General features: G+C 42.8%; 2 pseudogenes; one reads left to right on the plus strand and one right to left on the minus strand.

Annotated features, from left to right (window-relative positions):
* Positions 1-5373: 5373 nt before the first annotated feature.
* Positions 5374-11165, minus strand: LOC114627328 (annotated as a pseudogene).
* A 14390-nt stretch (positions 11166-25555) lies between these two features.
* The window catches only part of LOC114627360, a 6002-nt pseudogene continuing 4536 nt past the window's right edge, over positions 25556-27021 (plus strand).

A 27021-nucleotide genomic window follows, 5' to 3' on the forward strand; every position in this document is an offset into this window, starting at 1 on the left:
TCAGAATGGCTAAGATCAAAAACTCAGGTGATAGTAGATGCTGGCGAGGATGTGGAGAAAGAGGAACACTACTCCATTGTTGGTGGAACTGCAAGATGGTACAAACACTCTGGAAATCAGTCTGGCAGATCCTCAGAAAATTGAACATAGCATTACCTGAGGATCCAGTTATACCACTCCTGGGCATATACCCAGAAGATGCTCCAACATATAACAAGGACATGTGCTACACAATGTTCATAGCAGCCTTATTTATAATAGCCAGAAGCTGGAAAGAACCCAGATGCCCTTCAACAGTGGAATGGATACACAAAAAATGTGGTACATTTACACAATCGAGTATTACTCAGCTATTAAAAACAATGAATTCAAGAAATTCATAGGTAAATGGATGGAACTAGAAAATATAGCCTCAACTGATGTTATCTAATCACAAAAGAACACACGTGCACTTCACTCACTTATAATCAGATATTAGCCCAGAAGCTTGAAATACCCAAAATTCAACTCACAGACCACATGAAGCTCATGAAGAAGGAAGACCAAAGTGTGGTGCTTCGGTCCTTCTTAGAAGGAGTAACAAAATACTCAAGGAAGCAAATATGGAGACAAAGAGTGGGATAGAAACTGACAGGGGGCCATCTGGAGACCATTCTACCTGGGTATCCATTCCATGTGCAGTCACCAAAGGTAGACGCTGATGTGGATGTCAGGAAGTGCATGCTGACAGGAGCCTGATGTACCTGTCTCCTTAGAAGTCTGCAAGAGTCTGACATATACAGAGGTGGATGCTCACAGCTAACCACTGAACTGATCAAGGGGTTCCCAATGGAGGAGTTAGAGTGAATACTAAAGGAGCTGAAAGTGTTTGTGGCCCTATGAAAAGAACAACACTAGCAACCAACCAGAGCTCCCAGAGTCTAAACCACCAGCCTGGGAGCACAAAGAGAGGGCCACATGGCTCTAGCTGTATATGTAGAGGAGGATGACCTTGTTGAGCATGGGTGGGAGAGGAGATCCTTGATCCCTTAAAGGCTGGATTCCCCAGTGTGGGGGAATTCAGGGGTCGGGAGGTAGGAGGTGGAGTGTAGGTGGGGGTCACAGCCTCATAGAAGCAGGAAGAGGGGGGATGGGATAGGGTGTTTCTGGGCAGGGTGGGGGAGAAATTGGGTAAGGAAAACACATCTGAAACATAAATAAAATATCCAATAAAAAAAGAAAGGGTATTCCTTCATCACAGGTATGAGCCCATTCATGGAATGCCCAATGCTGAGTGGTTATTCATGTAATTTTTCAAATAAGTTATTATTGCAAAAGTGATTCATGGTCTGACCAGTGCAGGAAACATATTTACTATGAACCTAGTAAATTGTGTATTGTATTTCCTTGGTTTATTTTTCACTCTAAGACTATAGAAAATTAATATGTAAGTGTAGCTCTAACACCTCAGAACAAAATCATCTCCTGTATGTCATAGAGTCCATTACAGAAAACCACAACTGGTCAAATAACAGAGAACACCTAATTGGGCAGTTCTTAGTCTCAACTCAAATAACTACAAGGTAATTCCTGTACCTAATGCTCAGGTAAAATTGCAGAAGAGGGAGCAGAAAGACTAAGTGCCATAAGACCTGGAAATCTTGTGGAAGATTTTGTCTCCTAGAAAAGACAGGGAAACAATTTGGGTACTATCTCAACAATATGGCTGCCTAAAGAAGACCTGAAGAGGAACACCACCAGTAGACACACTAATGTGGAAGGAGAATTTCTGTCAGGTCACTATCCCTAGATGAAGAACAATACACAACTAAGAAATGCTGAGAGTTAGAATCACATTTCTCTAGGGATGGCCCCTAGTTTCTCATGCAATGTCACATGGTGAGGCACAAACTCATGAAGGAACAACACTACATGGACTCAGCAGAATGTGTTTACATATTTATGCACATAATATTCACGTGTATGTATATAACAAAGAAAATCTACTGATCATTTTAAGAGTGTGTAGGGGAAGCAGAATATGAGAGTCATTTAAAGGAAGAAATTGGAGGGGCCAGTATAATCATATTTTAAGCTTATGAAAGTTTGTGTTATGGAACTAATATTTAAATTCTATTAAGTACTTCACGTATAAAGTGAAATTTAAACTGAAATGACATTAAACAAATAAATTAATTGTTCAAACAGAACAGAAAAACTGAAGAAGAAAATGAAAATCTTTCTTCTAACCGTACATGAAACACTTGTAAATAGAATTGAATGTGCTTATGATGTGTAATTTGGTGACTTTTATACACATCTACATTATGAATTACATGAAAGCTCATAAAAACACAAAACAGGAAATCATTATATATATATAAACAAAAACAAGCATTTTAAGCAAAGACTGCTTAAAATATCATTGTGTTCATTTTGTGTTGTCCATATGCTTCTGGGCCCGAGACTTGCCATTTAGTTTGCTTTCATAGCAGTGTGCCTTTCTTGGAAAAACTAATTTTTCTTTGGCAAGTGTTTCTCAGTGTGTGATAGCTTCTGGATTATAGATGAGGTCTTGTGTGTACATTGTCTCTCAGCACTGGGACATGATCTCACTTAGACGTGTGCTGGCCCTGTACATGCTGCCACAGTCTCTGTGAGTCCATGTTTGCATCAGACACTTATGTCTGGAAACTTAGTTTCTTTGGTGTCATCCTTCTCCTCTGGTTCTCATGATCTCTCCAACTTCTGTTTCTCCAAGTTCCCTGGGCCTAGAAAGGGCAGCCATTCCATTCAGGATTTAGTGTAGTCAGATGTTTCTCTGCACATCGTTCAGTCTGTATAATTTCTCATATTATGCAGGAGGAAGCTTCTGTGATAATTGCTGAGCAAGACCTTGATCTAGGAGTCATTTTACTGGTATCTTCCTTTATAAAATCAATGTCACCAAGAAGTTGGCCTGTTTCCCTGGAATCCTCCATCTGAAGGGACAACAGTTAACTCTCTCCCTATTAAAGCTCGGCCTGCTACTCCCCTGAATTCTTACCCAAGAGCAGGAAACTTCACTGCATACGCCATTTCCCACCCATCTGCTCTGCATGCACTTCAGGAAGTCTACAGGCACCAGGGATACTAACTAAGCCTCTCCCCTCCCAAGCCTCTGGCTAACAACCTGCCTTAAAATACAACCAATAGAAGTTAACTAACACAAAGACACAAAGACACAGAAACACACACACTATAAAATGACCTTAAAGCCAATATTACAAAGATGACAAAGGCCTTTAAAACTGAAGTGCATATATATATATCCCTTACAGAAATCACAATCAAACAGGTGAAAGGTATTCCAGGCAGATGGGACAGCACATTCCATCACTGCATAGTTTCAGAATAGTGTTGGTTCAGGAAACAAATGTCCCAGCATGTGGAAAGACAGTAATTAATTTGCTGAAGAAGAATCTCACCATGAAACTCCCACCTTCTTCTGAACTCCAAACACATTTTATCCCAGCACATTTTCTCCTGATATTTCCTCACCCTGAGTTCTGGATTTTCTGACAGAAAATTTTGTATCTTCAGATTCATTTCCCAGACTGTATCACCTTGTATGATATACTTTTTTCTCTTCAGATTATCTTTCAGTTATACAATGGATCTGTCTCTGGCTGCCCCTGGCCTCTAAGACCAGAATCAGAAGGGCTATGAGGACCATGACAGCAATCCCCATCCTGATGAGATTCTCCATTGTGTGATCCTGCTTCTCTGGGGCTGTGGATTTAAACAAAGAAGTTACAGAAACTAGGGATGTTCCAAATTCCTGCAAGAAAACTAAGTGTCCACCAAGGGCCCATGTTTTATCTGGAAGAACTTGATTCTACTGTTTCCTATTCTATGACTTGCAATTTTCTTTATTGAACTGTCTTGGGTTTGGGCATCTTCTAGGATGGACAGAAGGTCTCAGCTGGTCCTGAGGATAAAATAAGAGGAGTAGAATAAATGTTTACTCAAGAGACCTTTTTATTTCTTCTGAGTTGCACTTTATCATTTATTGTAGATGCCCAGTTTTCTTACCACATAAGCTCATGGACTTCTGGGATGAATCTTTCCTGCGGCATAGCTGAGTTTGCTTTCTAATTCTTACTCAATACTTAAGGACCATTGTGCTAATAAAATACCAATGACATACCAGTAGAACCAGCAAATTCAGAGTAGAACAGTTGATTTCAGGCAGTAGACCCTACATAACTTCTCTTAGCAGTCACAGAAGAATACTTAGTCCATCCCATGTGCAGTCACCAAAGGTAGATGCTGATGTGGAAGTCAGGAAGTGCATGCCGATAAGGGCCTGATATGGATGTCTCCTCAGAGGCCTTCAAGAGTCTGACATACTCAGAGGCAGATGCTCACAACTAGCCATTGAACTGATCATGAGGTTCTCAATGGAGTAGTTAGAGTGAGGACTGAAGGAGCTGAAAGGGTTTGTGGCACCATGAGGAGAGCAACAATACCAACCAACCACAGCTCCCAGGGTCCTAACCACCAGCCTGGGAGCACTTATGGAGGGATCCAGGGCTTCAGCTGAATATGTAAGAGTGGAGGGCCCTGCCGGGCACAGGTGGAAGATGAGATCCTTGACCTCATGAAGGCTAGACGCCCCAGGGGGTGGGAATTTTGAGGGTGGGGAAGTGGGAGTGGGGGGGTAGGTGGGGGTTACATCCACGGAGAAGAAGGAGGAGGGGTAAGGGGATGGGGGGTTCCCGGGTGGGAGGGGGATGGGGTAAGGGGATAACATATGGAATGTAAATAAAATATCCAATAAAAAAAAAAAGAATACTTAGTGTGGTTTCCCTGGTGAGTCCATCCGAGTTTGTTTGTACAGACTTGGATTCTCAGTGGGGTTTTTTTGGTGTTTTTTTTTTCCTTTGTCACACTCAGATCCTTCCATTTCTCACTTTTTTGACCATTTCCCTGCCCTCCCTCTCTCTCTCTCTCTCTCTCTCTCTCTCTTTCTCTCTCTCTCTCTCTCTCTCCCTCCCTCCCTCTCTCTCTCTCTTTCTCTCTTTCACTCTCACTCTCCCTCACCTTCTCCCTCTCCCGTTCTTCATGTCCCTCACCCTAAGCCCACTCTCTATGTAAATGCAAGTGTGCCTCAAAAATATAAGTGGATGGTAATCCAGTGAGGTCTCAGCCTCTTAGTAACCCAAATAACAGGGCTACTTCTTATATATAGATCCAAGACTGACACATCTAAGATTTACTTATCTCTCTTTTACAAATGATAGTTATTAATACAACAGGACATGTTACACTTGAGTAACATCACTTCAATCCTAGGAGATCCCACCCTCAACTTTCTCTTGTTAAGATAGGTACGCTAAGGCCTTGGAGTTCTTAGTTATAACCACTTTAGTTAAAGTTGAACACATACAGTCACATTTCCTCTATTCCTCTCTGGAGGGAAAGGTTGCAAATTTCACAAAGAAATAGATTTTGATTACAATTGGTGGACTTTATTTTGCTTGATGTGAAGCTTGTTTTGGTGTAGTTCTTATGGCGAATTCAGTGTGACAGGGTTGAGTTATGGATTTGAATCTGTTTTGAACAGAAAGATAGTATAGCAGGGTTTGTAATTGTTACACCAAGGCTGGGTCTTCTCCTGGACTCACCATGATCCATGACTGCACTGAGAGCAAGGATCTGACAGGGATTCTGTGAATCCTGTTTATTTGAGATTGAGAAGAAGAGGTTGGCATTGGGGATGAGTTCCTGTTTAGGATTCTTTATCTTTCTGTGTCCTCCCCAAGATTCTCTTTCAAAGTACATGAAATCTCTGGGTTCCATTAACAGGGAGTATAGTGTACTATACTCTAGAATGATTCAGATTATTCCCCACCATCATAAGGTTGAATACCCATCTGACTGACACTCTGCAGGTTTTCAAACCCTATGCTATCTGATTATTGTTGTAAACTGAGGATGCTGAGACACCACTTCAGTTCAGAGAGATGAGGATCACCTCAACGTGAACTGTGAGCTCCACAGTAATTGGTCTGTGATAAGATGAGTACAGATGAGTGCAGGCATCTGAAGCACCTGAAGATGCTCCTAAGTTTGGACATCACAAATATCAGAGAGTCCTAAAATTAAGCCCCATGAGCTAACCTGAAGGAACCTAAATCCTCTACCATAACCATTTGAAACACCCCTGCCTTGTCAACAGAATATTGGCCAGACCCACTGCAGAATCAGGTTCTGGAGATGTCATTTGTCAGCAGAGGTCACAAGCATGACCAGTACAATTTAGACATGTGAATTAGGCTTCTGTCATTACACTGAGAGAAACAGCATCCCAGAAAGGGAAGTGCTTATCCAAGTCAGGATCTCCAGAAGCAGCTGTATCAAGCCCAGAAGTACCTATTACCTACCTATCCATGTCTACATTCCAACAGAGACTTTATTAGCTCTCTTTGGCATGACTCTATGCTTTTGAAATGCTTGTTTCTTAGGAGCATTAAGGGGAGGTGACAGTCTGGGTTCCTTGCTCACAATCTTACCCACCTGCCACATCATCCATCTTGAACCTAAATGTCAATCTTAGGGTGCTACTTTCTGTAGCCCAATAGTTAAGCCCCATCCTCTGGGTTCCATTAGCAGGGAGTGTAGTGAGCTTGCCTAGAATGATTCAGGGTATCCCCCATCATCATGAGGGCGAATATTCATCTGAGTGACACTCTGCAGTATTTCATAATCTATTACAGCTAATAATTGTTGTAAATGGACAATGTTGGTTTCTTTTTTGGGATATTGTTGATCTCTCATATTTAAAAGCTGAAATGACTGAGAAATGAGATTTTGGATTACCAAGAGCTGTTTGAAAGGCTCCTGTGTTTGCAGCATGTTCTCTATGCAGAGGAGCCTGATACTTACGGGCTTTTGGGATGGGCCCTTTGGGTGGCCTGCTGGAGGCTTCAGTGGGTCCTAGGAAACAAAACAAAAAGAAGATGTTCTTCCTGCTATCTGTCCTACATCTACCATAGAATCTCCCTTAGGATAGAGTGAACATTACATGAACCATCATTGCTGGCATATAGCTCTGTGTTGACTAGTACAACTTCTGACTAAGTCTTCCATTTGTCTTCTTAATCCAAACCAAATAAAGAGCTCTGCTAGAGTGTGGGTTGTGACTCATGCTGAGATGTCAGGATCACCTCACCTGAGACTGTGAGCTCCACAGGGGCACTGGCATATGACAACAGGTAGAGAGATGAGAATTGAGAACCATAGCATCTGTAGGTGCCTGAGAAATGGGAGGTCACAGATTTCATGTAGAATTCTGCCTGGAACTGCCAGTCTTGGAACTTTGATCTTAGTCGCATGGGGGGCTGGGCTGATCCCTCCTTGGACAGAATGAAAGTGTCCATACTGTACATTGACCAACACAACAGGGTCACATTCTCTCCTGAGTCTACTGTGGAGTTAGGCTTCACTGAGAGGGAAGGAGTGTCATCGAGCAGTCCTGAAGAGAAGAGAAATGATGAGAGGCTGGCTTCCTTGTTCTGAACTCAAAGGACAGAAGATTCCACCTTGAGAACCTGGGTCTCTCTCTCTCTTTTCTCTGACTAAGCTTAGCTCCTGCACTCCTCTCCCTGTATCTTTTTCTGCCTAAGATACCCGTCTGTCATCCCAGCCCTCAGCTCCTCAGCTCCCCCATGAGAGCCTGAGCAGAGGATCTCTGTAGATCCTCACCTGTGATCAGGATGTCTAGGGGATCACTGGAGGCTGACCACTCAGAGGAGAGTTTGTGTGCACCATAGCATCTGTATTGTCCTCCAGCGGAGTGGCTCACATTGCCGACTGTGAAGCTGGCCATGGAGAAGCCAGTGTCGTTCTGCAGGCTAGGGTGCTGCATGATGTTAGATTCCCCCACCTTGTACAGAACAAATCTGTCATAGTTGATGTCAGAGGAACACTGCAGGGTGAGGCTCATTCCAGGTTCTAGGATATGGCCTTGGTGAGTCAGCAGAGAGGGCTTCTTGGACAGTCCTAGAGGGAAAGTGACAGCTATTTACTGAGATTTGGTCGTGGGAAACACCCAGGCCTTCCCATTCTGCCCAGCACATGTCCCAGCTTCTCCCCAAGCCAGGCTGTGATTGTGAACATAGGCTCTCCATTTAGTTCTTCTCTATCTTCAACTCCACAGAGGGGCAGGCCATGGCAAAAGCCTTAGGTTCTCAAAAAATGATAGGTGAATAACAAGTAGTGACTTACCTGAGATAAGTATTTGTTAGAGCTCACTGGGTACTGACCACAGCTGTGGGGTATGCTCACAGTGACCATAACATATGAACGCCCCTGTGTGGTTTGGGTTCAAGGGTCCCATAATGAGAAGGGCTTGGTACTGTCCACTAGAATGTATATGCTGTGTGTCCAGTGAGCTGGTGAATTTCTGATCTACCTGGTGAACATGAATTTATCATAGTGTCTCTGTGAGTCACAGTGGAGTGTCATGTTCCTTCCTGCTGTCACCACAGGGCTGGGAAGTACTGACAGCATAGGTTTATATTAGACATAGATTCCCAGGAGAGAAGGAGGAAGTCTGTCACATGTTCTCACACTGTCACAATGTTCTCATGGAACAGTCTGTAGGGGAGGAAATACTCCTGAGAGCAGAGCCTGGGGTTGAGAATCTGACTGTCCCTTCCCTCACCTGTCACCACCAGGTCCAAGGTGTCACTGGGCTCTGACCAACCAGCTGAGCTGTAACAATAACAGTGATATTGTCCTGCATGATCTCCTGTCACAGAAGGGATGAAGAACTTGCCCTTGTTCCCAGGTGTATGTAGGATCTGTGTGTTCCAAGTTTCTTGGCTTCCCTCCTTATTCAGAAAATATATTTCAGCATCCAGGATCCCCTGACACCAGATGGTCAGGGCTTTTCCGGAGGGAATCACAGAGCCTGGTTCAGCCTTGATGGTTGGTTTTTGGAGGTTCCCTACATAGAAGTAAGAGAGAAGAACATGTGTGTGTGTTTGAAAATGGCACAGAAAATGTCCCACAGTGGATGTTGCTTTCTTTTTTAAATTTATTCTTCTTTCATACAATACACAGGAAGACAGGCTCCCATCCTCCCCTTTTTCCTAATATCACACAATCCTCCCCACTTTCCTTCATCCCCAGATTCACTGTTCCTCCATTTCCTTTCAGAGAATAGAAGGCTTTTCAGTGACATTTACTGAATGTGGCATAACAAGATGCAAGAATATTGGGCACATACCCTCATATTAAGACTGGACAAGGCAAACCACTAGGAGCAAAAACATTTCATGTGTAGGTAAAAATGTCAGAGACATCTCCACTTCCACTGAACCTGAAGCAAGCCAGGTGATTGTGGCAAGCACATTTAATCTGCGAACTCAGGAGATAAAGCCAGGTGGATCTCTGAGTTGGAGGCTTGTCTGGTCTACAGAATGAGGTCCAGGACAATAAACCAGGAGTACACAGCAAAATGCAACACCCCCCTACACCCAAACAACAACAACAACAACAACAACAACAAAACCATGCCAAACAGCCACAGCATGTATTCAAAGATCCTAGGACAGACCCATGCGGACTCTGTGAGCCCTGGTGATTTGTGCTTAGTTGGTTCTGTGTTCTCTTGGCTGAGATCTTCAGATGCCCTCAACCTCTCTACCTACCACCATCCTTCCTCTCTCTGTTCTTCTAGATTCTCTGAACTCTAGTGGATGGTGCTAAAGCTAGTCCAGATTAACAGAAGGCCTCATGAAGAATAGTCTCCCTACAGGGAACTCTGGGCTTTGCTGTCACTCTCAGCCTTTCTTTCTATATCTTGGTTCCCATTATTTCCTGTGCTGTGTGTCAAAGTTCTAAAGAGCCCTGGATCCTCACATGCACACATACCACGTGCTCTCTGAGTGACTGTATCATTTCAATGTCATTCCATGGAAAGGCCCTACCTGAGACCAGGACCTCCAGGTGTTCACTAGGATCTGACCACACCGCTGGTTTGTTCTTGTCATAGCTGTAGCATCTGCATATCCATCTCTGGTTGGGGGTCACAGGGCCCACAGAGAACAGGGCCTGGAACTTTCTAGTAGAGTGGCTATACTGTGAGTCTTTTCTCCAGGAGAGCTTCTGTGGTCCTTCTACAATCAGAATTAATCTGTAATAGTTCTGCCTAGACTCACACTGGAGGGTGACATACCCTCCTGAGGTCACTACAGGGCTGGTCTGGGCTGAAAGACTTGGTTTCCTATAGGCTCCTAGGAGAGAAGAAGTAATTAGTTAAATGTTGCCAGCCCTCATTATCTTCCTTGGCTCTGAGGTGGGAGTGTGGGTGGGTGGGCATTCCTTTGAACACAACTAAGTCTTGACAGTCAAAACCTGAGGCCTGGGACCCTGTGTGTTCTCTCACCTGTCACCACCAGCTCCAGGGTGTCACTGAAGTCTGATGATTTAGCCTGGGTCTTGTAGAAACATTTATATTTCCCTGCATTTTGCTGGTCTACATTTGACAATGAGAATTCAGCGTTGTTTGCTGGCTTCTGTTGAAACTTTATGATTATCCTATATAGATATCCATTTTTATAGAGAATGTACTCATTGGCTCCGAGGGTCTCTTCACACAAGAAGGTCACCTTAGTCCCCATTGAGACCACAGAGTCTGGGTGTGCTCTGAGGATAGGCTTAGGGAGGGACCCTGCAAGTAACAGAGCAGCTAAGAATTAGAACACCCACCTTCAGATTGCAGTCCTTAAGCCCATGGCCTTCCAACCACCCCCAGGAATAACACACATGAGGTGTTTTCCAACATTACTGCCCAGGTCTGGGTCCTGGATATGAAGAGCAGAGCATTTCAGGAGACCTACAGACACACTCACCTGTCAATACTGGTATCCAGAGGCCCAGAGTCAGTCCTGTAATAGAGTTCTCTGTAAGAGATTTGTCCCTAAGGCTGAGCAAGTCCCCTTCTCTGCAGAAATGCCTGAAACCCTGGGATCTCCTGATGAGTGAGTGCTCAGCTACTGGCCCTGATCGTTTTTAGACCTCAGTATACCCTCCCTCTCTTCACATCTCACCAAGACAGAGCAGGGCTTTGAAGGTGAAGGTCATGGCATCTCCTCTCAGAGGCTGCAACTGTGCTTGAGGGCAGAGCTACAGAGCCTTTCTGAAGGGATTGGAAACAGGGTGTGGCCCTGGAGGCAGGACTGTCCTTATGACATGGTCACATTTCACCAGCCCCACAGGAAGTGGAAATTCTCCCCTCAGACTCTATATTTTGACTTACTCAGTTCTGTGACTAGGCCAGGCAGTAGACTCTCTGCAATCAGGTCTTACACAGATGACATTTCCTCAGTTCACCATGTTCGCCTCACCTGTGCTCGTCACTGTCAGAGCCATATTGTAGCAGACATGTGTGAACATGTCACACAACAGTACAAATTTAAGTGTGATTTTGCTTTGTTTCTTTTCCCATTTTTACATGAAATATTTCCTTCTTTTCACCATTTTTGATATTTCTGAGAAGGGTTCCGCTCTTTATATCTGATTGGAGTAAGATTTACAGCCTTGGGCACTGGGCACTATAATTTGCTTGTTTGTTTTTTTTTCACATTTGTATTTTCCTGTTCAATTTTAGGGATTCATATTTCTATTTCTTTCTTTAGTGGTTTTTCGTTACTGTACATTTGTTTGTGTATGTACATGCATGTGTGTCAAAGCACATGTGTGGAGGTCAGAATATAATTTCAATAATAAATTTTCCTTTTACCATGTTGGTCCTGTCAATCAGAGGCAGGTCTTAAGTTGGCAGCAGGCCCTTATATACTGAGCCATCCAATTGTCCCTACACTTATCATCATCGTTTTCCTAAGTCCTTCTGCTTAGTCAACAAATTATGTGATCATGGAGATACTGGTCCAAATAGGTATCCAGGTGTTTAATTGAGTTTCTTGGGATACAGGTTGTTGATGAATGAATAGGGTCATGATTCCTGCTGAAGTTCAACACACACTGGTGCAGGTGTGGGCAGCATTTGGGAGCATCACTGTATCATTGTGTTGCAGTTGTAAACTTGAGAAGCTAGCAATGGGGTTGGTGGAGGATGGCAGCACACAGGCCCAGCACCAAGTGCAGGGTGGATCTTTCTGGATGCTGTAGTCAGACAGGCTTGCGTCTCCCTCCATCTGCTGGTGGGAAATATCAGCAGCTGCTAGAGTTTTGATGACATGAATTCTTAGTCCTGGATCTCAGTCTTGAATCCTCAATGGTGTCACTGAATTCAACCTCAAAAATAATGGACTTGCCCTTCAGTGCCTTGCCAAATATTGACATGTTTGTGTCTGCATGGTAGCACAGTTCAAGAGAATGAACTCAGTAAAATTATATTTTTCCTGTTTGTTTTTCTGTGTCAGGAATTGATGGAACAGCCTCCAGTGTTTTAAGCACATACTCTACCAGTGAGCTACACAACCATTTTACTCTGTAGTTTTCAATGTTTGGTGCTTTAATTTTTCTCTGTTTTTGTTCCTATGCTGATGGGTTTAGTTATCTTTGTGGTTGTATCAAAACAGTCTGTGGCTATGTAGTGCTGGTTGTCCTTGACCTTGTTATGTAGACCAGTCTAAACCAGACCTCATAGAGATCTCCACCCTATGCTTCCCAAGTGCAGGGATTAGAGATGTGGGCCACCACAATGAGTCTTGTGTTTACAATTTAAAGTTTCTAAAAATTTCATTCTTCTATATATTGTGTTAATTGAGTCTTCATCTCTTCATCTTCCCTTGCCCTTACCCTGTCCATCTGCTTACCCTCCTTACTAACCTGAATTTATTTTGATTCTTCCCCTGAATGTCTTGTTTTTAAAAATGTGCTGCTAAATCCCATGAGAGTTCTCATTTTTTCCTTTCATTTAATAAATTTGTGTATTCTTTTTTTCCCCTGTGGCTGAGGTGTTTCTTGATGTGAGCTTATCTTAATCCAGAGACCTGTTCTGTGACCTGCAGTGGGATGCCTGGACAGTGTTGTGGGTGCTTTGTGGGTTGGAAGCTTTTTGCACAGTGGTGCACTTGGTCTGTAGTCGTGCTAGTGGTTTTTGGTGATGCCTTAATGATATTCTGCCCAGATCTTCTGTCCAATGTCAAAGTGGTTACAGTGGTCTGAATTATCTCGTTGTCTGTCTCTTCCTTAACGTCTGACTGGACATGTTTTTGTGGGTGTTTCTGTCTTAAAGATTTAGTTTTATATTCATTTAATTTACAGGTATGAGTATTTTGCCTAAACTGTTTGTGTGTGTGTGTGTGTGTGTGTGTGTGTATGTGTGCATGTGTGTGTGTGCAACATGTGTGAAACTTGTATATGTTGTATTTAGAAGATAACACTGGATTCTGTGGGACTGAATTTACCAGTGGTTGTGAACCATAATATGGGTGCTTGGGCTTGATCTCATGTCCTCTGCAAGAGAAATCAGTGCTCTTAACCATTGGGCTGTCTCTCTATTTCTGAGTAAACCTTCATGACATTATCTTTTGCCAATTATCTGATTTTTTTCTTTTGTCCTCAGGTTGTCATATTTTTCTTCTTGTGTAACAAGTGCATTACTCCAAATCTTGTTGAAATTTAAGTTTATATCTTGTTTCAATCTTTACTAGAATACCATCTCTGTTTCTTCCTCATTTTTAGAAATCAGTTGTTTAAAATGTTAAGCCATGGGTTTTGATTTAACTCTTTCTCGAACTATTTCCTCTTCCATTGCCCTTCGGACACATCTAATTATCTGTTCTTTCCTTCTTCTATTCAGTGCAGTTTGTACTGTCTTTACATAATTAGCCAAACCTTTAATGAAAACCGACTCTCTCTTTTCCAGGAGCTCTTAGATTCCAAAAGCTCATAACCTAAGAGTGGGATCTCTTGTTTTACATCCCCATGCTGGCTTTGGTGTATATTTGGGCTTTTATTGGTCTTTAGATACTGTCAGAACACTGTGAGCTCATCTGTACATTTCAGCTGTGTTTAGAGAAGAGTCTTCCTGTAGTCATATGTCACCTCTGGGTCTTAAGATTTCTCAGCCTCCATTTTTGTAATGATCACAAGCAAAGAATGTGTTCTCTGAAGAAAATCTTCTAACTCAGCATCACTTTGAAGGATGGGTCCAGGGCTAACAAGTTACTTAATATTTTCCCTTTTTTTTCTGAACCTAGAAAACATCCATGTTGTTTATTGTGCGGCTGTCTATATATGTCATCTATTAAATGAGAAAAGTGATAAATTGGTAAAGTACTTGTTTGATTTTCTCAGAGGCCTGGGTTTAATATCCAGCTCTGCATATTTCTGATGTGATGGCTCATATCTGTGATTTCATTCCCCACCCCTTGGACTTAGGAGGATTAGAATTTTAGGTAGCTACGAAGTGAGCTTGAGTAAGCCCAGGATATATCAGGCAATTTCCCATAAAACCCAAAAAAGTTCCCTAGAGGATTTGATGGACAGTATTAACTACAGTTTATGCCTGTGTTTTGTCTTCAAAATATTAATGATCAATACATTTACTATAAAGATCCCAGACTCGAAGTATATGCCAAGTTTATTTTTTTTTATCACTTTCTGGTTTTTGTTTTTGATTTGTTTGGTTTTTTGTTTGTTTGTTTGTTTGTTTTGGTTGTTTGTTTCATTTTGGGGGGTTTTTTGTTTGTTTTTGTTTTTGTTCTTTGTTTTTTTTCAAGACAGGGTTTCTCTGTACAGCTCTGGCTGTCCTGGAACTCACTCTGTAGACCAGGCTAGCCTCAAACTCAGAAATCCACCTCTTCTGCCTCCCAAGTGCTGGGATTAAAGGCATATGCCACCACTGCCTGGCTTCACATCCCTTTCTAAGGGGCAGATTTTGTCCTAGCTCCCACACTCCCCTCTCATGAACTCTGTGAACTGTCATGCCCCTTGTGTCACATGGCTATGGTGCCTCTTTTATGGTCAGTTGTTTTTCTTGTCCTGATAATAAGTGATGGGTCACGTCATGTGAACCAGTAAGACTTGCATTCAGTTCTGTGAGCTCAGTCTCACCATTCTCCCCACAGGAATGAAGCTCAAAAGGAAAATGTGCTGCCCTCTCCTGGTTAGATTTTCCATGCAAGGAACTTGACTCAGATGACTTGTGGGCACACAGGGCCTCTCATCACTCTTCTGTGATGCAGAGAGCTGGCAGAGACGTCACACTTGTTAGTGGATGTGAACTCCTTAGGACATTGTGTCATGCTTTTTCTCCAACATTGTCCCAGGGACTCCCATTGATGACCCCCCACATACATCAGTCTCTGAGCACATAGTGAGAAAGACTCTGCTTGGTTAGACCTACATAGACCCCTCATATACGCCACTTTCACAGGCTTCCAGCTAGTCCCCATGATGTCCCTCACTGATCTCAGTTCTCACTCTCCGCCCTCTCCCACCTCCCTCTCCCCACATCTCACTGCCATTCCCATTTCCCTCCTCATCTTTTCTCCTACCCACCTCTAATGGATATTTAGTTTCCCCTTGTGAGTGAGATTCCAACAGCCTCTCTTGGGACCTCTTTATTACCTTGTTTCTTTGGGTCTGTGGATTGTAGTGTGGTTTCTGCCCTTTATAGCTAATGTCTATTTATAACTGAATACATACTATATGTGTCTTTCTGGTTCTGGGTTTCTTCACTCAAAATGATCTTCTCAGGTTCCACTCATTTGTGTGCAATATTCATGATGGTTCTGTTTTCATTGGCTGATGTACTAAAGTTTTTTATCCATTCTTCAGATGAGGTACATCTAGGTTGTTTCCAGTTCTTGGCTATTATGAGTAAAGCTTTTATGAACACTGATGAGCAACTGTCGCTGTGATATTGTGTGGCATTGTTTGGGTAGATGCCCAGGTGTGGAAAGGCTGAGTCTTGATGCAAACCTAGTCCTAATTTTCAGAGAAAGCATCCAATTGATTTCCAAAGTGGTTGTCCACATGGTAGGTCCCTTGTTGTTAGCCCTCCATAGCCTCAGTAATAGTGTCAGGACTTGGGGGATCCCAATTTGGGCCTGTCACTGGATGCCCTTTTCCTCAGGCTCTTCTCCATTTTGTCCCTACAATTCTTTCAGACAGAAACAATACTGGGTCAGAGTTCTTGACTGTGGGATGGCAACCCCATCCCTCACTTGATGCCCTATCTTTCTACTGGAGGTGGGCTCTACAAGTTTCCTCTCTCCACTGTAGTACCTTTCATATAAGGTTCCTCTGTTAAGCCCTGAGAGTCTTTCACTTTCCTGCTCTCTGGTACTTTCTGGAGGGTTCACTGACCTCCTTACTCCTGAGGTTGCCTGTTTCCATTCTTTCTGCTGACCCTCAGGGCTTCAGTTCTGTTGCTTCCACCCAATACCTGATCATGTTACTTTCTTCCTCTCCCTGAAACCTTTCCCATCCAGGTTCCTCCTTCCTTCTCCTATCCTGTGATACCTTTCTTCTCGCTCCCAAGTGGGACTGAGTCATCCGCCCTTGGGCCTTTTGGCTTTTTTGCCTTTTTCAGTTCTGTGGATTGTATCCTGGATATTCTGTACTTTTTTTTTTAGCTAATATCCACTTTTTAGTGAGTACACTTGAATTTTTGGTCTTAGGTAGTCTGACTTGTGTAACATGGGATCTCCGGGTTGTTTTGATTTGATTTTCTCTGTTGACTAAGGATAGTGAACATTTCTTCATGTGTATTTGCTATTTCCCTTGAGATGAAGAAAACAAGATATTTGATAACAAGGCCAAATCCTTTCAACACTATCTATCCACAAATCTATTCCTAAAGAAGGTACTAAAGGGAAAACTCCAACCCAAGGAGGCCACTGATACCCAGGTAACACAGAAAATAAATAACATTACACCAGCAAAACAAAAATGAGGAAGGTATACACACACATAGACACACACACACACATACACACACACACACACACACACACACACACACGCGAGCGCGCAATACAACAACCAACAAAATTCAAGGATATAACTGTAATTGGTCATGCATATTTTTCAACATAAACAGACTCAATTTCCCAATAAAAAAACACATCCAGAAAGAATTGATTAAAAAAAAAATCCATCCTCCTGCTGCACACTCCCTGGGCCAAGTATATACAAACCATCACATTCCACTCCCTGGTCCCAACAGTCTTGCTTAAACACATGAATCTATGGGGATCATATCTAGCCATAGCATAATGCAAAAAGTACATTTAGTCCAACTTCCGAAATCTCCATAGACCATATTAAAAGTCAAAGATCAACATCTCTTCTGAGATTCATTCAATCACTTAACTCTAATCCACAAATCAAGACAGGAAACCAGCTGGGCAAACTCCAATCTCTGCATCTCCATGGTGGATGTCAAAGAGGTCTTCATATCTCCAATTCCTTTTTCATCTTTGTTGAATGCAACGAACTTTTTTCTCCTGAGATGGTTCTGCTCCCTGTTAGCAGTTTTCCTCACCAGAGAGAGCCCATGGCTCTGGCATATCAAACATCTTGGGGTCTCCAAGGTAACTTCAATATTACAGCTTTTTGTTTCAATGTCTGGAATCCACATATGATTTTTGGGCTCTTCCAAAGGGCTGGAGATACTTCTGCAGCACAGCACTCTGCAGCACTCTAAGCACAGGTTGATCCACTCCACTGGTGCTGCTGATCTTGGGGATCATACCACGATACTGGCATCTCCAATACACTGGGATTTTGTGCTACTACTAGGCTTCATCAATAGCCTCTCATAGGCTCTCATTATGCGGCCAAACCTCAACTCCTTTGCATGACCCCTTCAGTCCTGGGCCATTAACTGCAACTGAGACTGCACCTTCACCTATGGCAGCCCATGGTCCCTCACAGTGCCAAGCCTCAGTTGCTCTTCATGACCCCTTCATGCTTTCAAAACTAGTAACACCTGGGTGACTCTGACACATTACCAAGTATAGCTGCAGTATGAGGTACAGCCTTGGCTATCTCTCAAATACAGTTTCTTTGTACTCTCTGTGAACACTTCCCAGAAGATCTCACCTCATTAATGCTCCTTTCTTCTCCTTCTTCTTCTCCTCCTCCTCCTCTTCTTCTTCTTCTTCTTCTTCTTCTTCTTCTTCTTCTATTAATTTTTATTTTTTTTTTATTTTTTCCTAATCTGCTTTAATTACATCCAAGTATGAAGGTAAGTTCTAGGTTGAGGAACTAGAAATGCAATAGATGCTAAAAGTCAAGGAACAAGCAAGAAAATAAACACAAATAATCAAAGAACAAGCAAGACAATGAAAATGTCTTGTGATCACTCCTATGATCACTGTTTCTAAGGGATTTTTGAGGATGACCAAAATATCTGAGCCTACTTCCCTGTCCTAGCCCTACATCATTTTTATGCTTGAAGCCTACTTCTTTGTTCTAGGCTAAGGTTTAGATTCCTGCCTGCTATTATGTCTTTGTTCTAGCTTAATGTCAGATCCCTGCTTGAAGCCCATTTCCTTGTCCTTGGCCAATGTCAGATTAGTGCCAAGCAGTCCCAAAAGTTCCCCATATCTCTACCCTTTTTTATTTTGTAAACAAGACTGAGCCTGTCTTAGGTCATGCTGACAAGAATGCTTTCCTTTCCTATTTTGGAATACGAATTATCAAAAGCAATGCACTTCTGTCTTAGGTTGGTAAAGCTCTGTGCAGAATCTTACTGGTTATTTGCTTTCCAGTCTGTTAATTTAATAACTCTGTCTGGGGGTCCATTTTCAGTTTCAATCCATGTACTTTGGCTGCCAATAATGTTGATGTTGTTAAAGACAAGCTTTAACACGATGGGCAGGAATAAAAGTATTCCCAGGACAAAAAGGGCTAGCATGATCAAGCTATATGTGCCTGCTATTACAGCTCTCATTATAGCAGTCTCTTGCTGACAAGAGACTGGTATAGCAGTACCCTGAGAGGCTCTGCCAGCACCTGAGGAATACAGATGCAGACACTCACAACCAGTCATTGGACTGAACCCAGGAATCCTAATGAAAGAGTTACAGAAAAGAATGAAGGAGCTGAAGGGGATTGTAACCCCATAGGAAGAACAACAATATCAACTAAACAGACCACCCAGAGCTCCTAGGGATTGAACCACCAGCAAAAGAGTATACATGCAGGGATTCATTGCTCTAGCTACATCTGTAGCAGAGGATTGCCTTATCTGGCATCAGTGGGAGGGGAGGCCCTTGGTCCTGCAGAGGCTAGATGTCTCAGCATAGGGGGATATTAGAGCAGTGTGGAAGGAGTGAGTGGGTGAGTGGAGGAGTACCCTCAGAGAGTGAAAGGGGAGGGGAGATGGGATGGGTTTTATGTGGAGGGAAGGCTGAGTCGGGGAACAATATATGAAATGCAAATAAATAAAATAACCAATTAAAAAACTTCTGGCAAACTGACTCCAACAACACATCCAAACCATCATTTACCATGATCAACTAGGCTTTTTCCCAGGAATGCAGGGATGGTTCAATATATGACAATCCATTAATGTAATCTAGTATGCAAACAAATTCGAAGAAAAATTTGGTTGGATATAAGCATCTTTGTCTGTCTCAGTCAGCTTGTTGTTGGGCCTCTGGGAGGACAGCCATGCTAGGCTCTTATCTGTAAGCACACCATAGCATCAGTGATAATGTCAGGCCTTGGAGCCTCTGTTTGAGGTGGATTCCAAATTGGTCTAGTCACTAGACCTCTTTTTCCTCAATCTCTTCCCACTTTTGTCCCTCCAGTTCTTTTTAGACAGGAACAATGCTGAGTCAGAATTTTTGGCTGTGAGATGCCAACTCCTTTCCTCTACTTGATGTCTGGCTTTCTACTGGAGGTGGACTCTACAAGTTACTTCTCCACATAGTTGGGAATTTCTTCTAAGCTCCCGCCCTTTGAGTCCTGAGAGTCTTTCACCTCCTAGGTCTCTGGTAACTTCTAGAAGGTCCTCCCACCTCCACACACCCGAGGTTGGGTAACTCCATTCATTCTGCTAAACCTCAGGGCTTCTCTCCCGTCTCTCCCCACCATACATGATCTTATTCTCCTTCCCCTTGTCTAACAGGTCCCTCCCCTCCTCTGCCTTCCACGTTTGTTTTCTTCTTCCTCCCAAGTGGGATTGAAGCATGCTCACTTGGGCCCTTGGCTTGTCAACCATCTTGAGTTCTGTGGATTTTATTCTAGGCATTCTGTATTTTTTGGCTAATATCCACTTGTTAGTGAATATGTACCATTCATGTACTTTTGGGTCTGAGTTACCTCACTCAGGATGATATGTTTTATTTCCATTCATTTGCTTGCAAAACTCAGGATGTCCTTGCTCTTAATAGCTGAATAGTATTCCATTGTGTAAATGAACCACATTTTCTGTATCTATTCTTCAGTTAAAGAACATGTGGGACATTTTCACCTTCTAAGTATTCCAGAAAAGGCTGCTGTGAACATAGTGGAGCCCTTTCCCTTTGGTATGGTGGGGCATTTTTTGAGTATATGCTCAAGAGTGGTATAGATGCTTCTTCGGGTAGATCTATTTCCAATTTTCTGAAGAACCTCCAGATTGATTTCCAGAGTGTTTTTATCAGTTTAAAATCTCATTAGGAATGGAGGAGTGTTCCTCTTTCTCTACATAAGGATGTTGAGCATTCATATTTAAGTGCTTCTCACCTATTTGAGATTCTCCCCTTGAGAATTCTCTGTTTAGCTCTGTACCCCATTTTTAAACTTTGTTATTTGTTTTTGTAGTCTAATTTCTTTTTTATTGTATATTTTATTTACATTTCAGATTTAATCCACTTTTCCGATTTCCCCCCACCCAGAAAATCCCTATCCCATCCACATGCCTCCTGCCCCTATAAGAATGTGCCCCCACCCAAACATGTATTCCCACCTCCCTGCCCTCGAATTCCCCCACACTGGGGAATCCAGCCTTCACAGGACCAAGGATCTCCACTCCCACCTATGCCCGACAAGGCCATCCTCTGCTACAGACACAGCTGGAGCCATGGGTCCCTTTCTATGTCCTCCCAAGCTGGAGGATTAGACCCTGGGAACTCTGGTTGGTCGGTATTGCTGCTTTCCCCATGGGACACCAAGTCCTTTAAATTCCTTAAGTCTTCACTCTAACTCCTCCATTGGGAACCACATGATCAGTTCAATGGTTAGCTGTGAGCATCTACCTCTGTATATGTCAGGATCTGGCAGACCTCTAAGGACACAGCTATATCAGGATCCTGTCAGCATGCATTTCCTGGCATCCACATCAGCTTTTGCCTTTGGTGACTGCACATGAGATGGATACCCAAGCGGAACAGTCTGCATACAGCCCCTCCTTGTGTTCTGTCCCACACTTTGTCTCCATATTTGCTCCCTTGAGTATTTTGCTACTCCTTCTGAGGATGACTGAAGCACCCACACTGTGGTCTTCCTTCTTCATGAGCTTCATGTGGTCTGTGAGTTGTATTTTGCATATTGTGTGCTTTGGGGCTAATACCCAATTATCAGTGAGTTTATACCATGTGTGTTCTTTTGTGATAGGTTTACCTCACTCAAGATGATATTTTCTAGTTCCATCCATTTACCTAAGAATTTCATGAATTCATTGTTTTTAATAGCTGAGTAACACTCCATTGAGTAAATGTACCACATTTTCTGTATCCATTCCTCTGTTGAAAGACATCTGGGTTCTTTCCACCTTCTGGCTTTCATAAATTAGGCTACTAGGAACATAGTGGAGGATGTGTCCTTGTTATATGTTGGAGCATCTTTTGGGTATATGCCCAGAAGTGTTTTAGCTGGATCATCATGTAGAACTATTTCTAATTTTCTGAGAAACCACCAGACTGATTTCCAGAGTGCTTGTACCAGCTTGCAATCCCACTAGCAATGGAGGAGTGTTCCTTTTTCTCCACATCCTTGCCTGCATCTGCTATCACCTGAGTTTTTTATCTTAGCCATTCTGACTGGCGTGAGGTGAAACCTCAGGATTGTTTAGATTTGCATATCCCTGATGACTAAAGATGTTGAACATTTCTTTAGGTGCTTCTTGGTCATTTGAGTTTCCTCAGTTGAGAATTCTTTGTTTAGCTGTGTACCCCATTTTTAATAGGGTTATTTGGTTGTCTGGAGTCAAATTTTTTCAGTTCTGTGTATATATTGTATATCAGCCCTCTATTGGATATGAAGTTGATAAGGATTTTTTCCCAATCTGTTGGTTGCCCCTTTTGTCTTATTGAGTGTGCCATTTGCTTTACAGAAGATTTTAAATTTTTTGAGATCCCAGTTGTCAATTCTTGATTTTAGAGCATAAGCCATTGGTGTTTTTCCTATGCCCAAGTATTCGTGGTTCTTTCCCTTTACTCCTTCTATTTGTTTCAGTGTTCCTGGTTTTATGTGAAGGTCCTTGATCCACTTGGACTTTAGCTTTGTGCAAGGATATAAGAATGGATTAAATTGCATTCTTCTACATGCTGATCTCCAGTTGAACCAGCACCATTTGTTGAAAACGTACTTTTTTCCACTGGATGATTTTAGTGCCCTTGTCAAAGATTAAGTGACCCTACATGTGTGGACTCATTTGTGGATGTTCTCTTCTATTCCATTGATCTACCTGCCTGTTTCTGTACCAATACAATCCAGGTTTTACCACTATTGCTCTGTAGTACAGCTTTAGGTCACAGAAGGTGATTCCCACAGAATTTCTTTTGCTGTTGAGAATGTTTTTTGCTATCCTGGGTGTTTTGTTATTTCAAATAAATTTGCAAATTTCTCCTTCTATCTCTATGAAAAATTGAACTGGAATTTTTATGGGGATTACATAGAGTCTGTAGACTGCTTTCAGCAAGATGGCAATTTTTATTATATTAATCCTGCCAAATCATAAGCATGGGAGATCTTTCTATCTTCTGAGATCTTCTTCGATTTCTTTCTTCAGAGACTTGAAGTTCTTGTCATACAGATCTTTCACTTGCTTCGTTAGATTCACACCAAGGTATTTTATATCATTTGTGACTATTGTGAAGGGTGTCATATCCCTAATTTCTTTCTCAGCCTGTTTATCCTTTGAGTAGAAGGAAACTACTAATTTGTTTGAGTTAATTTTATATCCAGCCACTTTGCTGAAGTTGTTTATCACATTTAGAAGTTCTCTGGTGGAAGTTTTGGGGTCACTTAAGTATACTATCATATCATCTGAAAATAGTGGTATTTTGACTTCTTCCTTTGCTATTTGTATCCCTTTGACTTCTTTTTGTTGTCTAATTGATTTGGCTAGGACTTCTAGTACTATGTTGAATAGGGAGGGAGAGAGTGGGCAGCCTCATCTAGTCCCTGATTTTAGTGGGATTTCCTCAAGTTTCTCTCCATTTGGTTTGATGTTAGGTACTGGCTTGCTGAATACTGCTTTTACTATGTGTAGGAATGGACCTTGAATTTCTGATGATAAAGTCTTGGAAAGATAGGGAATTCAAGTCCCATTCCTTTTTTTTTTTTATTTTTTTTAATTGGATGTTTTATTTACATTTCATATGTTGTCCCCTTACCCCATCCCCCACCCACCCAGGAACCCCCTATTCCCTCACCCCTCCTCCTTCTTCTCTGCAGATGTACCCCTACCTACCCCCCCACTCCCACCTCCTGACCCTCAAATTCCCACCCCCTGGGGTGTCGAGCTTTCATGAGGTCAAGGATCTCTTCAAGTCCCATTCCTTACCATTGTAAAAGAACTATACAGTAAGGCAGTAGCCAACATCAAACTAAACAGAGAGAAACTTGAAGCAATCCCACTAAAATCAGTGACTAGACTAGGCTGCCCACTCTCTCCCTATCTATTCAATGTAGTACTGAAAGCAGTGTTCTTTGGAGAGAAAATAGCTTTACCTAGTCAGTGATAGAGCAGTATAGAGAGTTTCTTCCTGTCCAAGGAGACACACCATACCCTGAACTAAATATTATCAGGTAACTAATTCAGTATGGCATGCAAAAGGAATGATGCACATGATCGATATTGTTTACTCCATAAAGTGAGGTTAGTCTATGAAAGGAACTCTCTCTCTCTGCTCTGTCTCCCTGTGCCTTTGTTTGTGTGTGTGTGTGTGTGTGTGTGTGTGTGTGCATGCGCGCACATGTGCGTGTGTGTGCACACTGTGTTTTCATTCAAAGACGTAAAAGAAAATGTGTTCCCTCCAATAGATGAACAAGTACCATGTGATCAAATATCTACAATGAGGATTTGCACTTGCTTGGAAAAACACAGAATCCATACAATGCCCAAACTAATGAAATCCTAGAGTGTGAGTGAAAAAGAAGTCACACAAAAACACAACCCAAGCTCAAGATACAGCCACTTAGTTCCAGCCAAATGCTAATGAAGATTGAGGAGAGGAAACCCCCCTACCCCAGCATGATCCTGTTCCTGAGAATCAACAGGAGTCACCCTCAGCTGGGAAAACCCTGAGAGATACATAAGATTGAAGGTCTAACACATCAGAGTCCATCTCACTATGTGCTCAGTGACTATGGTGTATATAGTGCCATCGATGGGAGTCCATGGGTCACTGTTGGAGAGCAAGCATGACAAGCATCAAGAAAGAGTTCACCTGCACCTGGTGCTGCACCTGTGTGGTAACATCATTCAGCAACCCCTTTGCTAGCTTCTCAAGTTTACAACTGCAATATGGAGATACACTGGTGCTCACAAATGCTGCCCATGCCTGCATCACTGTGCACTAAACTGTGCCCATACTCATACAGTGACAACTTATATCCCAAGAAACAAAAACATGGCAACATTTTGGGCCCAGGACACCTGGGATCAAATTTTTTTGACTGAGGCAGAAGAACTTAGGAAAATGATGAATATAAGTGTTGGTCCAGTGAGGTGTCTCAGTGTATACTTGCCTGCTGCCAACTATAAGACCTGAGTCTATGATCCATAGGATCAACATTATACAAGACAAACCGGTTACTCAAGTTGTATTCTGACATACACACACAGACACACACATACACACAAACAAACACACAAAACATTGCAATGCCCAATTGTAATATATCATTTAAGAATAGGAAACAAAAAATACTTTAAATCTTATTCCAAGCAGATATTCACAGCAGGACCCTTCTCACAAACATCAAGAATGTTCGAAAGAGGAAAATGTTTCACATAAAAATGTGAAAAGGAACAAAGCAAAACCACACTTAAATTTGTACTGTTGTGTGAGATATTCACACATGTCTGCTACATCATGGCTCTGACAGTGATGAGCACAAGTGAAACAGCCATTGGTCAGCTAAGGATATGTCATCTGTGTAAGACAAGTTTACATAGATTCTACTGCCTGGCCTAGTCACAACATTGAGGAAGTCACAGCATATTTCCTGAGGAGGGCAATTCCCCTTCCTGTGGGACTGCTGAAATGTGACCATCTCACAAGAACAGCCTTATCTCCAGGGCTACACCTTGTTTCCAATCCCTTCAGAAAGACTTCTGGAGCTTTGCCCTCAAGCACAGTTGCAGCCTCTGAGAGGAGATGCCATGACCTTCACCTTCACAGCCATGCTCTGTCTTGGTGAGACTTGAAGAAGGGGAGGGGAAACTGAGGTCTAGAAAAGATCAGGGCCAGTAGCTGAGCACTCACCCATCAGGAGACCCCAGAGGCTTAGTTGTTTATGCAGATGGAAGGAGCTGATCACGTTTCAGGGACAAACCTCTAACAGGAAACTCTCTTCGAGGACTCACTCTGGGCCTCAGAATCTCAGTGCTGGCAAGTGAGTGTCTGCAGCTGCCCTGACCTGCTCTTCTATTCATATCCAGGAGCCGTGCCTCGGCAGGGATGATGGAAACACCACATATGTGTTATTCCTCAGGGTAACCTCAAGGTCATGGGGTTAAGGACTGCAATCAGAGGATGGATGGTCTGAGTCCTGCATGTTCTTTTTCTTACAGGGTCCCTTCCTAAGCCTATCCTCAGAGCACAGCCAGACTCTGTGGTCTCCAGGCAGAGTAAGGTGACCTTCTTGTGTGAGGAACCCGAGGAGCCAGAAGTTATTGTCTCTATAAAGAAGCAAGCCAATATCCACTGTGCAGAGAAATTCCAACTAAATCTGGCAATTAGGCTGAATTCTCCGTCTCAAAAATTTTCCAGCATCATGCAGGACATTACCACTGTGATTATCAGATCCATGGTAAATTGTCAGAAGACAGTGATGTCCTGGAGCTAGTGGTGACAGGTGAGAAGAAAAACAATGCCCCATCCTCAGACTTCACTCTCAAGAAGTCAAGCTTCTCTCAGTGCTGCACTGCCACCTCACAGCCCTGGAGGATAACAAGGTCTCACACGTTTGACTGATTCTGCCTTCTCTCCTAGGAGCACACAGTAAACCCAGCCTGTCATCCCAGACCAGCCCTGTGATAGCCTAGGGACAGAATGTCACCCTTCAGTGTGTGTTGGCAGAATTATAACAGGTTCATTTTGAGTCACCCTCCAGTGTGTGTCAGGGCAGAATTATAACAGTTCATTCTAAATAAGGAAGGACCACAGAAGCTCTACTGGAGGCAGAACTCACAGTATAACTATAATACTGGGAATTTTGAGACCTTCTTCTCTATGCATCCAGTGACCTCCAACCAGAGGTGGACATTCAGATGCTACAGCTATGACAGTAGCAACCCAGAGTGTGGTCAGAGCCTAGTGACCCCCTGGAACTCCTGATCTCAGGTGAGGAACCACAGCCTTTCCACTTAATGGTGAGGTGAAGCGGTGCTCAGGTAGGCTTGATGTTGTGTTTTATTCAAAAGAGGGTGCCAGGATGTGTTTTTTAGAGCCAGGTATGGTGAAGTGTGAGGAGTGCCTCTGTGGACCCATGCTGAGGCATCCCTTCCTCCTGAGGTACCAGCCACATGACAGATATGTAATAGAACAGAGTTTATTTAGAAACATGGGAAGGGGAGTTGGAGAGAGAGAGAGAGAGAGAGAGAGAGAGAGAGAGAGAGAGAGAGAG

The sequence above is a fragment of the Grammomys surdaster genome, unplaced genomic scaffold, assembly GCF_004785775.1.
Source record: "Grammomys surdaster isolate TR1022 unplaced genomic scaffold, NIH_TR_1.0 252, whole genome shotgun sequence".
Taxonomy (NCBI): Eukaryota; Metazoa; Chordata; class Mammalia; order Rodentia; family Muridae; genus Grammomys; species Grammomys surdaster.